At 35.0% G+C, this 12,021-nt stretch overlaps 1 protein-coding gene across 23 annotated transcripts in view; it reads right to left on the bottom strand.

The window, feature by feature from the left end:
- STK33 (serine/threonine kinase 33) overlaps positions 1–12,021 on the bottom strand; it is a 228,062-nt gene that overhangs the window by 199,696 nt on the left and 16,345 nt on the right. The gene's annotated exons all lie outside the window — the stretch shown is intronic.

A 12,021-nucleotide genomic window follows, 5' to 3' on the forward strand; every position in this document is an offset into this window, starting at 1 on the left:
TTATTCTTTGGGCTTATATTACAAGATTCTGAACGTTTAAAAACAATATTCAACGGCTTCTACAGCAATATATCTGACTAATGACTAAAAAATGCCTCCCTACAAAGTTAATAATATAGTCTCCACCTCTTTTTCCAAGGAAAATCCAAATCAGCAATTGTTTTCAGCTTACAGGAATGCACATAAAATTGAAAGATGGTCTATAATTCCAAGGTACTTCCTTAGTACAAAATAATTGCCATCCAGAGAAAAATAGCTTGTTTTTATCATAAAACAATATGATCACTAAATAAAATACAGTTCTTAGTTCCTTCCATCACAGTCCTGAAGTACCCAAATTCATTTTAGTAATTCACATTTTCTATTCTGGGAACACTCCAAGTTGCAATTCAGTTATTCAATGTAAACATGAACTCATTAAAATGGCATAAAAGTTCCTCCAAAGTATTATTCATAACATTTACATGTATTTACTACAAGAGACTAAAAAGAACTGATTTATGTAACTGGGATCATAAATCGTGGATAATGAATTATATATGTAAAACCACAACTCAAAAACAATTACAAAAATGAATACCACAGTATGGTTAGACAACTTCTAGAAAGCATCAGACATATTGTAACATAATTCGCTCTGCTATTAAAAATCATCAATAAGTGTGGTGCTATTAAAGCATGTATTTCAAGATAACAGCAAAAATTAGACTGAAGTTTTTTGAAAGCTTGAGTTTATCTGGAAATATAAAAGCAAGAAAGCTATTTATTATAGTATTTGATACTTCACTAAGTACAGTTCCATAAAACTGTGTCCCTGAACATTTCCCTAATAACTGTCTAGGAAATATAATGCAGCAGAAGGAAGATTGATTCTGATACTACAGAGAAAAAATCTTATTCCCTCACATATCCTTTGTAGACAGACCTTAATGGATTATGTGCTATATTACCTTCTTATTTTTCTTGTACTAAAGCAACATTTATATTATTAAGATTGGAACAGTAACAATTCAGTTCCACCAAAGACACTAAAGATGACAAGGAAACTATGTACTAGGCAAAGACCTAAAGAAAAGTATGTATAGTATAAATTTCCTTTTTAGGAGTTATAAGACATAGACATTCAAACAGAATAAAGCCCAGTGCTCCCAAGGAATATTATCTGGAGAAGGTCCCCAAAATGACTTCTTAAAAACATCACAAGGCATGAATTTACCAAGGTCTATTCTATGATTCTCAATCTGGCTGCACAGTTTATAGAAATTGGCAAAGTGATACTAGCATGCATCAGTAAAGGCAAAGGTCCCAGAAAAGCCAGAACAATCTTGAAAAATAACAAAATTGGAAGACTCACACTACCTTGTTTTAAGACTCACTATCAAGCCACAGTAATCAAGACACTGTGGTATTGGTATAAGAATAGACAAATCAATGAAAACAGAAGTCAACTGATTTTTGACAAGGCTGGCAAAGCAATTCAACAACACAAGAAAAGTCTTCAACAAATGGTGCTGAAACAGCTGTATATCCATAAGGGAAAAAAGAAACCGAACTTCAACTCCTATCTCACACCACCCACAGACATTAACTTGAAATAGATCATATACACAAATGCAAAAGCTAAAACTAAAAACTTCTAGAAGAAAACACAGAATGTTTTTATGACTTTCAGGTAAGTTAAAGATTTCTTAGAAAGAACACAGAAAACATTAGCCATAAGAGAAAAACTGATAAATTAGACTTCATCAAAATGTAAGACTTCTACTCCTCAAAAGATACCATTAAGAAAATCAATAGGTGGCCAGGAATGGTGGCTCACACTGGTAACCCCAGCACTTTGGGAGGCCAAGGCAGGCAGATCACTTGAGCCCAGGAATTCAAGACTACCCTAGGCAACATGGCAAAACCCCATCTCTACAAAAAATACAAAAATTAGCCAGGCGTGGTGGCACACTCCTGTGGTCTCAGCTACTCGGGAGGCTGAGATGGGAGAATCACTTGAGCCCAAGGCTACAGTGAGCCGTAATTGTGCCACTGCACTCCAGCCTGGGCAACAGAGTGAGAACCTGTCTCAAAAAAATAAATAAATAGATAAATAAAAGAAAACGAATAGGCAAGCCACGGACCGGGAGAAAATATTCACAATACATATATCTAAAAAAAACTTGTATCCAAAATTAGAATTCCTACAACTCAAAAATAAAAAGACAACCTGTTTTCAAAAAAATGGGCAAAAGAACAGATACTTTATAAAGGATATATGAGTGTTCAATGAATAGATAAAATTTTCAAAAAATTATTAATCATTAGATAAATGTAAGTTAAAACCACAATGAGACATCCCTACACATCGTCCAGAAAGATTAAAGTTTAAAAGACTGACAAAACCAAATATTAGGGAAGGATGTAAGGTTCTTGCAACAAGAACCCTCATTTGTTGATGGCGGGAATGTAAAATGGTAAAACCACTTTGGAAAACAGCTTTTCTATAAGGTAAACATGTAATCTATCCTATGAATGAATAATTCCAATCTTAGGTAATCACCAAAGAAAAATAAATACATATGTCTACAAAAAGCCTTATCCAAATATATAACAGCTTTGTTTGTAGTAGTCAAAAACTAGAAACAACCCAAATGAATGTCCAACAACATGTGAATGGATAAATCGATGGTGGTATACCCACACAATGCAACACCACTCAGCAATAAAAATGAGTAAGTTATTGGTGCACACACATAGTACTGTATGATTCCATTTACATAGAAAATGCAAACTAATCTACAGTGACAGAAAAGCATTCAGAGGTTACCTGAGAATGCAGAGGAGGGCCGAGAGAGGCAGGATGGAGACATTAAAACGGACATAAGGGAATTTCGGGGGGGTGATGGATATGTTCAGTATCTTGATTGTCTGGCAGTTTCATGGATGTGCACATATATAAAAATCAAATTGTACACTTTAAGCATAGGTGGTTTATTGCATGGCAATTACATCTCAGTAAAAGCTGTTACACACACACACAGACACAGAGGACAGTTCTGCTTCTGATCAAGATAGAGTAACAGGGGGACAGATCTCACCCTTCTGCCATAAACTGCTAGAAAACTGGACAAAATACATGATACAATGGTTTTTGGACCATCACACAAGACACAGCACCGTAATACCTGGGAGAGGGAAAGCAAACATGATGAGTTCCATGATTGCACCAGTTTAACACATAGAAGCAGTTTCCAGAATGCAGCAAATTCCCCAAAAGCCCAGCAGTTTAGCTTAGTTGAGGGGAAGAGCTGCACAAAAGACAGCTTCCAAAATCTGCAGGAGCATGCACATGAGTCTCGGCTAAGAGCTGATACAAGCATATGTGAGGCCAAAACTACCTAAGTTGGAAAAACCTTGAAAACAGCACGCTAACTAGAATAAGCCAGATACAAAAGAACAAACATTGTATGATTCCACTTATATGAAATATCTAGAATAAGCAAATTCATAGAGACGGAAAGTAAATTCAAGTTTACTAGGGATAGGCGAGGGGAGAATAAGGAGTTACTAGCAAAGTGTAAGAGTTTCTGTTTGGGGTGATAAAAATGTTTTGGAAATAGTGATGATGGTTATAACAAATTGTGAATGTAATTACTGTCACTTAATTATACACTTAAAAATGGTTAAAATGGGGCCGGGCATGGTGGCTCACGCCTGTAATCCCAACACTTTGGGAGGCTGAGGCGGGTGGATCACGAGGTCAGGAGATGGAGACCATCCTGGCTAACACGGTGAAACCTTGTTTCTACTAAAAATACAAAAAATTAGCCAGGCGTGGTGGCGGGTGCCTGTAGTCCCAGCTACTCAGCAGGCTGAGGCAGGAGAATGGTGTGAACCCGGGAGGTGGAGCTTGCAGTGACCCAAGATCGCGCCACTGCACTCCAGCCTGGGCGACAGAGCGAGACCCAGTCTCAAAAAAAAAAAAAGGTTAAAATGTCAATTTTATATGTATTTTACCACAATAAAAAAATAAATTTTAAAAAAATTTTAAATTAAAATTAATTTTTAATTTAAAAAATAAATAAATAAAAAATTAATTAATTTTAAAATTAAAAATTAATTTAAAAAAAAACTATCCAAGGCTCGTGTTCGGGGTGGGAGAGGAAGGAAAACAGCCTTGCAAGAAAAAGACAGAACAACGCCCAGATCTCATACAGGATTTGGGAACAATTCCTATTCCTGCCAGACAGAGAGGAAAGATATCTTAATACACAGGGCAGCAAGTAGAATTTTCAGAAGGGTTTCATCTTGACAACAGAGATAAATTATCCCTAGACTAAAGAATGCTCCAGACCTGCCCTACTTAAGCTTAAAAGCAAGTCTCAAAAGGCTTCATCTGATTTCAAGCAACTTAACTGCATGCCAGAACAAAGCCAACGCTATTTAAAGAAGTCACCTAAATCCATAATGTCTTGCAACCAGTTAAAAGTTAATGGGCATATAAAATCTGCGAAAATATGCCCCAGAAATGATATAACTAGCAGACAAGAATCATATAAATATGTTCTACATGTCTAACAGGGTAGAGAAATACATAAACATGATGAGAAAAATGAAAGATTTTTTATTTATTTTATTTTATTTTTTTAGAAATAGGGTCTCACTGCATTCCCCAGGCTGGTCTCGAACTCCTGGCCTCAAGCAATCCTCCAACCTCAGCCTCTGAAGTCACTGTGATTACAGGCGTGAGTCACCATGCCTGGTGCCTGAAAGATACATTTTAAATGACCCAAATGGAACCTCTACAGATGAAAAATACAATACCTAATGAAAAATGCAACAGATAGAATTAACAGCAGATCAGATACTGCCAAAGAAAAAAATCAGTAAAGCATAGTAATAGGAACTATCCAAAATAAAAGATTAAAAAAATGCTCAAGGAAAAAATGAACAGAGCCTCAATGACCTGTGAGAGAGTATTAAGCATTCTTAATACTTTTTTTTTCTGCTTTCCAAAAGCAGAAAAAAGAGGTGAAATATTTCTAAACATGACAAAAACTACCAACCTACAGATCCAAGAAGTTCAACAAACACCAAAGCTCATTCAAAACAAAACAGGTAAAAAGGAAAAATTGTTAAGCTGGACTTCATCAAAATTTAAAACTTTTTCTCTGCAAAAGATCCTGTTAATTATTAAAAAGACAATTACAGGCTGAGAAAAATGACTGCAAATCACATATCTGACAAAGAATTTGTATCTAAAACATACAAAGAATGTCTAAAACTCAACCTTAAAAAATTCATTTAGAAGATGGGCAAAATACATGAATAGACTTTTCACAGAAGAAGATACACAATGGCAAATAAGCCCATGAAAAGATGACCAACATCATTAGGCTTTGGGGAAATGTGAATTAATATCGCAATGAAGTATCATCAATCAGAAAGGCTAAAATAAAAAATAGTAGCAATACCAAATGCTGGTGATGATACGGAGAAAACAGATCACTCCTACAATGTTGGTGGGCATGTACAATAGTACAGCCACTCTGGAAATTAGCTTGGCAGTTTATTTTAAAACTAAAATTGACTTATTACATGACCCAGTCGTTGTACTCTTGGGCATTTATCCCAAAGAAATGATAACTTATGTTCACACAGAAACTTGTACACAAACGTTCATAGCAGCTTTATCAGTAACAGTCAAAAACTGGAAACTATTCAAATGTCCTTCAGCAGGTGAATGGTTAAACAAACTGTAGCACATCCATACTAAGGACTATTACTTAGCAATAAAAAGGAATATGCAACAGACTTTGATGAACCTCAAGGGAATTATGCTAAGTGAAAAAAGCCAATCTCAAAAGGTTACATACTGTATGATTCCATTTATATAACATTCTTGAAATAACAAAATTATAGAAATGAATCTGTTTCCAGGGGTTACAGATAGGAGAGGGGTAGGTATGAGTATAAAGGAAGGAGTAGACAGGGGAGACTCATGGTGATGGTGCAGTTCTGTATCTTGATTACAGTGATGGTTACACAAAGTTCGTGGTTACACAAGACCTGCCTTGAAGTTGCCCATGGACCCCAACACCACATGCTGGAGTGTTGCCAGTCCCTCAGTGGCCCCTCTCCCTCCCTGTCTATCCCCACTCACCCCAGAGGAAGTGGACACTTAGAGATGGAGCTAATATGAGCCTCAGGCATAAAATTGCATACAACTATATACACGCATACACAAATGAGTAAATATACAACTGTAGAGGTCTGAATAAGCTTTGTGGACTGTATCAACCTTGATTCCTAGTATGATACTATACTACAGTTATGCAAGATATTAATATTAAAGGAGGATGGTTGAAGTGTGCTCAGAGTCTCCCTGTGTATTTATTTGAAACATTTTGTAAATCTGTAATTATTTCAAAAGTTAAAAGAAAGAAAAAAGATAGTCAGAATAGCCATAAATACTTTTTATTTTTAAAATAACTATAAATAGTAAAGAAATTAAATTCTTAGTTAAAACTTTTCAACCAAGAAAACTCTAGACCCATATAGCCTTGCTAGTGAATTCTATTGAACATTTAAAGAAGAAATAATACCAATTCTATACAAATTCATCCAGAAAATAAAAAAGGAACATTTCCCAATACATTACCATGTTACCAAAACCAAACAAAGACACTGCAAGTACATATAACTACAGACCAATATCCTTCACGAACCTAGAAGCAAAAATTCTTAAGAAAATGTTAGCAAACTAAATCCTCTAATATATAAAAGGATAATGAGGCTAGGCATGGTGGCTCATGCCTGTAATCCCAACACTTTGGGGTGCCAGGCCAGGAGAATTGCCTGAAGCCAGGAGTTCAAGACCAGCCTGAGCAACATAATGAGGCCCCATCTCTACAAAAAAAGGAAAAAAAAAAATAGCCAAGTCTGGTGGCATGCACCTGTAGTCCCAGCTACTAAGGAGGCTGAGGCAGGAGGATCACTTGAGCCCAGGAGTTTGAAGCTACACTGAACTATAATTGCGCAACTGCACTCCAGTCTGGCAAGGGAGCAAGACCCTGTCTCAGAAAAAGGGGGAAGGGAAAGGATAATGAAATTGCTTTAATTTTTTGTGAAAATGACAAGTGTTGGTGAGGATGTGGAAAAACTGGAACCCTCATACATTGCTGCTGGGAATTTAAAATGGTGTAGCTGCTGTGAAAAACAGTTTGGTGGCTTCGCAAAAAGCTAAACATAAAATTACCACATGACCAGCAATTCTACTCCTAGGTATACATGCAAAGGAATTGAAAGCAGGGCCTCAAACAGATACCTGTACAGCAACAGTCACTCACTGCAGCATTATTTACAATAGCCAATAGACACAAACAACCCAAGTGTCCATCAACAGATGAACAGATAAACTGTGGTATACGGACACAAGGGACTATTATCCAGCCACAAAAGGGAACAAGCTCTGATACAACATGGATGAACCATGAAAACACTATGCTCAATGAAATAAGTCAGACACAAAATGACAAATATTGTATAATTCTATTTATATGAAATAGCTAAAATAGGCAAATTCGTGGAGACAGACAGTAGATTAGAGGTTATCAGGGGCTGGGGGAAGAGAGAAGAATGGGGTGCTTAATGCTATAGAGTTTCTGTTTGGGGTGTTGAAAATTTTTGGAAGTAGTGGATAACCAGCTAATGCCACTGAATTGTATACTTAAAATGGCTGCAATGGCAAATTTTATTTCATATATATGTATATATCACCACAATAAAAAAGAGGATAACATATCATGACCAAGTAGGGTTCATCCTAAAAATGTATGGTTGGGTTAACGTTTGAAAATCAATCTAACTTACCATAGTAACAGACTAAAAAAGAAAAACTATATGATCATCTCAATAGATGCAGGCTGAGAAGAGTGGGAGAGACTAAATCATGGAGTACCTTACAAGTCTTAACAAGCTTATACTGTATTCTAAAGACTACAGATTCCTCACCAAGGGATATTAAGAGGGAGATATTAAGAAGACTAACTCAATCTAGTTAGCGAATCAACAACCGACATTTGTAAATGGTAGAGAAAATGTTTACAGGATGCTGTGCCAGAGGGCAGCAAACAGAAACCGGGCATCTGAGATGGGGAAAATGAAGAGAGACTTCTAAAAAGAGGACTGAATGGGGAGTTGAAAACAAACAGCAGAACTTTCCTAATCCTCATGACTCTCTCACCACCGCCACTGCACCCATGTCTGGGAAATGCGTTATTAGTGATCATACTTTGCATGGACAAGAAAGAACAGTTCAGGTTCCAAGGTGACCTCCCTCATTCAAAACAAGAATTACAACCAACATTCAAGTCAGTGTGTTCTTAGGCCTTTAAGACTTCATTTCCTTTTGGAACTTTCCAAACTATTTGATGTTCATGAAACCATCGAATGTAATAAGAAGAAATAAATAAACCTGAAATCTATTTTCAGATTGTAGATAAAATTTTTATAATGTATTACTATCTATCTGGCTATAAATATATGCCACAAATTTCATCACTTCAACTGCTTAATGTGTGAATATAACAGATATTAACTTTCTTATACTGAATAATAATAGCTAACATTTATTAAATACCTTTTTTGTGCCAGTAACTGGCTTAAGTACTTTGGGAATATTGTCTCACTTAATTCTTATAACAACTCCATAAGATAGGTTCTACTACTATTCCCACTTTACAGATCATGAAACAAGACACAGAGAGGTTCGGTAATTTGCACAAGGCCACACAGCTAATAAATGACAGAGACAGGCTTCAAAACCAGAAATCTGCTAACATGCCAAACTCCTAACAACAATGCTATAAAATGAAGCAAGTGACAGATGTTCCAGAGTTTCATCAATTCACAAAAGACTACTGGATGACTTTAAACAACCTTGAATAAGACATGAAAGAATTGCTCTACTTCCCTGGGATTTAATGTTCCATACAATAAATAAATTATATGCTATAAGTGATCCTCCTGTCTTAGCCTACCAACGTGCTGGTATTACAGGCATGAGTCACCATGTCCTGCCAGGAAGATTCATTTAGAAGAAAATTTGGGAGGATAGGAGCCCTGAAATGTGTCTAGTAAATAGTTAGCAGAGGGTACTATGGTATCTAACATGATACAACTATCAAAATATGGCAGTATCACTCTTTAACATTCAATTATGTCTCAAACACAATACAAATAAGCTAAAAAGCTATATTTCTGGATAAAAGATTTTAAAATCTTCAATAATCAAAGTGACTTTAGACTGTACTCCAGAGTTCATTAACTATGGATTCTAAGAAACAAAAAATAGCAGAAGGAAAAATCAAAGATATTTCAAGAATTCATTAATAAATCAGAATATTAGGAGAACAAACCAAACTAAGTCTTAACTCAAATTTCAAAAGCCTAGATGACTTTTCATACACTTTGCTTATTATTTACTATTTATGCTACATGCTATAAGCAGAATAATCTTAGATATGTTTTTTGATTCTGCCATGTCACCTTCCTTGAGCTTGTTTATCTGGGTATATAAATATATTATTTTTCTTTACTATACCTATTCTTTTTTAAATCTCTAGAATCACTCCTGGACATAGTAATTACCTACTCAGTAACAGGAAAAATGCAAAGTACTGTGTAATATTAACATTTATTTTCATATTCACCTTATATTCTACCAATGCAGAAGCTATGAAGGTGTAAGTATACATGCCATTTATACTCTATCCTATCTTACTGCTCTGCAGTTCTTTATACACAAGCTTACTTTGGCTCTCTTCAATTTATACATATTTAAAACCTCCTTTTGCCCATTTTCTGGATATACTCAATGGTAACAGAGCCATTGTAAGCATTTTTATATGGTAACTTTCCTGAGCAAGAATCAAACCATAACCCTAATAAAGGTCAAATGCAACAGTGCCTCTCCAGGGAAGTTCTTCCATGCAGCAGTGAGTCATTTTTTCTTTAGGAATGAAAGTTTCACTCTGTTGAGTAAATGTCTGATCATATGCAGACATCTCTCACTACAAGTCAGTCAACTATGCCATAATCTTCTCTTTTCTCATTTTGAAATCTACCAACCCATACATATATATATGATTACAGTGCCTGATATGGAGCTCTGCTAATAGGAAAGCACTTACATATTTATGATTTATCACACATTTGTACTGGGAAGAAAAACCTTCTGTATTAGTGAATTTCACCATGCTGATAGTAATCTCCTAGTTTCTGGTTTAACATATACAGTGAATTTACACATGTACAAAATAACATAAATTAAAAGTTACTTATTACAGCATCACTTGTAATAGCAAAATACTGGAAAACATTCAAATACCCTTCAATAGGGAACTATTTAAGTAAGTTGTGGTACATCCATTCAGTGGAATACTATGCAGCAATTTAAAAAATGAAGAGGGTTTTCTTCAACTGCAACAATATCTAAGATATTTTTAGGCAAAAAATCAAGGTGCAACATAGCAACTACAGTATACTACCACTTGTATAAAATAAGGGTAACATTTTATTTATATATACTATATGTATACCACATATGTACATTTTTGTACGTGTAATTCACACACACACACACATCTCTGAAAGCATACTCAATTGTTACTTGGCTCCAGGGAAATTAAATGGGTATCAAGGCCACAGAGACAAAAGGAAGACTATTTTACTATATACTCTTCTTTTTTAAAATTATATACCAAGTCCAACTATTATCTATCTAAAAACTAATTAAACTTTAAAAGAATATATAGGGTAATAATTATATGCAGAGGCTCTTTTGGATAAGAAAATCTGGGTTTAAGTCCCCATTCTTCCATTAACCAGTGGTGTGTAACCTTAGGCAAGTTCTCCAAGCCCCAGTTTCCTCATCTGTAAAATGGAAGTAATGATAGTTACTGTGAGAATGAAAAACAATCAGGTATATAAAACAATTAGCAGAGTACCTGGCAATTATTATTATTTAGTGTTATCTTTTAAATGGTACTGCAGACTTGGAAATCACCAAGTTATAGTCATCACCAATTCCTTTTTCTCTTTTTTCTTATTCTGAATGAAAAAATTTTGCTAGTTCTTTTAAAATGTGTGGCATTCAATCATTTCTGTCCATTTTATAGCCACTAGAGATTGGCCCAGACCCTGAAGAATCAGTTAGAGTAGGGATTTTGTGAGCAATTAGGAACCATCATACATTTGGTATAGGTTTTTTATTAAATCTAAACTTTTCAGTGGAGCCCTTATTGCCACTATATATAGGCATATCTACAGAGTCTCTACCACACTAAATACCAAATGAAATGCCACCAATTTATACTTATATCCCTATTTTAACAATTATAAGGTACTTTCAAATACTTTAGTTCAATTCCTAGAATAAGAATCTCAGAAATGGAAGATCCTTTAAAATACAATGTAATTTTTTTCAACAATGATGAGGGAATCAGAGCATATATTTTTATCTCTCTTGTAGATGAATATTTTTAATTTAAGAGCAACCTGTTAAATATGAATTTAAATTATATTAAATAATGAAATAAATAAATGAAATGAAAGCCAAAGAAGAGAAGCGACTTGCCAAAGACTCACATGCTTTACAAGAGAAAAAAAAAAGCTGCCTAGAATTCACATGTTCTCATTTTACTGCTCATTTCGTTCACATTCTTACAAGGAAGTCATCAAGTATGCTACTTTCCCTCACCTAAAAGGCTCTTACTTATACAACCTAAAACCCCGTTTACATCTAATAATCTGATTTTTAAAATGGGCAAAAGATTTGAATAGACACTTCTAAAAGAAGACATACAAATGGCAAACAGGTATATAAAAAGGTGTTCAACATCACTGATCATCAGAGAAATGTAAATCAAACTACAATGAGACATCATCTCATCCCAGTTTAAATGGCTTTTATCCAAAAGACAGGCAATAACAAATGCTAGAGGAGATGTGGAGAAAAGGGAACCTTCATACACT

Source organism: Pan troglodytes, chromosome 9, assembly GCF_028858775.2.
Source record: "Pan troglodytes isolate AG18354 chromosome 9, NHGRI_mPanTro3-v2.0_pri, whole genome shotgun sequence".
Lineage (NCBI taxonomy): Eukaryota > Metazoa > Chordata > Mammalia > Primates > Hominidae > Pan > Pan troglodytes.